Below are 1,382 nucleotides of genomic sequence, written 5' to 3' on the forward strand. Positions count from 1 at the left end.
TGAGGGGTCAGGGTCGAGGGGTGAGGGGTCAGGTTGAGGAGTGAGGTTGAGGAGTCAGGGTGGTGTGAGGTCAGGGTTGAGAGGTCAGGGTTGAGAGGTCAGGGTTGAGGGGTCAGGGTTGAGGGGTCACGATTAACGGGTCCGGTTGAGGGGTCAGGCTCGACAGGTCAGGCTGAGGGGTCTGGGCCGTGGGTTCAGGGGTCATAGCCAGGACAGTCTGCCGGTGCATGCGCTCCAAGATGCGCCGTATGCTCCCGAACCCGGGCCTATCGGAGGGCTGCGGGCTCCACACAGCCTCATCAGGTTGTAGAGCTCCGGGGGGCAGTTCTCCGGACAGCCCAGGACGTGACCGTCCCTCACGTAGTAGATGACCTCCTCGTGGGCCCATACCGTAGTAGGGCTGCATGCCGTGGGCCAGGATCTCCCACAGCACCACGCCGAACGCCCACACGTCCGACTCGCTGGTGTAGCGGTTGTAGAAGATGGATTCCGGCGGCATCCATCGGATGGGGATGGCGTCGTTCTCGTTCGCTTTGTAGTAGTCCGCCGAATAGATGTTCCTGGAGAGGCCGAAGTCGGCGATCTTCCACCACCATCTCCTCGCCCACCAGGCAGTTGCGGGTTGCCAGGTCGCGGTGGACGAACTTCCGCTCCGACAGGTAGGCCATGCCGGCCGCCACCTGCCCCGCCAGGAACAGCTGGTCGTCGCAACCCAGAGGCCCCGCCTCCAGCTCGGAGGAGGAAGCTGCGCCCCGATAGGCTGGCGCGGCTGAGCGTGTGCGGCTGGGAGGGGGCGCGGCGTCGCAGGAAACTCGTTGAGGTCGCCGTGGTGGGCCATGTACTCGAACATCAGACACATGGGCTTGCCCACCGCACACACACCTGGAGAGGAACGCACAGGTCAGTACACACACACACACACACACACTGGGAGAGGTACGCACAGGTCAGAACACACACACACCTGGAGAGGTACGCACAGGTCAGAACACACACACACACTTGGAAGAGGTACGCACAGGTCAGAACACACACACACACACACTTGGAGAGGTACGCACAGATACAGAAACACACACACACCTGGAGAGGTACGCACAGGTCAGAACACACACACAGTTGAAGAGGTACACACAGATCAGAACACACACACACACACACTTGGAGAGGTACGCAAAGGTCAGAACACACAGACACAGATACACACACACACACACACACACACCTGCATGTAGTACACACAGGGGTTAGAACACACACACACAAACACACATGCACACACACACACACACATATGTATATACACAAAAAATATAAAAAACACACACATGCACACACATACAGAAGTATACACACACACACACACACACACACACACATAG

General features: G+C 58.5%; 1 pseudogene across 1 annotated transcript; it reads right to left on the reverse strand.

Moving 5' to 3' along the window:
• Positions 1 to 112: 112 nt before the first annotated feature.
• Positions 113 to 882, reverse strand: LOC311328666 (muscle, skeletal receptor tyrosine-protein kinase-like; annotated as a pseudogene). The gene has a single exon. The product of its transcript is annotated as a muscle, skeletal receptor tyrosine-protein kinase-like (transcript).
• Between the last annotated feature and the right edge of the window lie 500 nt (positions 883 to 1,382).

The sequence above is a fragment of the Borostomias antarcticus genome, assembly GCF_949987555.1.
Source record: "Borostomias antarcticus genome assembly, contig: scaffold_1167, whole genome shotgun sequence".
In the NCBI taxonomy this organism is placed as follows: Eukaryota; Metazoa; Chordata; class Actinopteri; order Stomiiformes; family Stomiidae; genus Borostomias; species Borostomias antarcticus.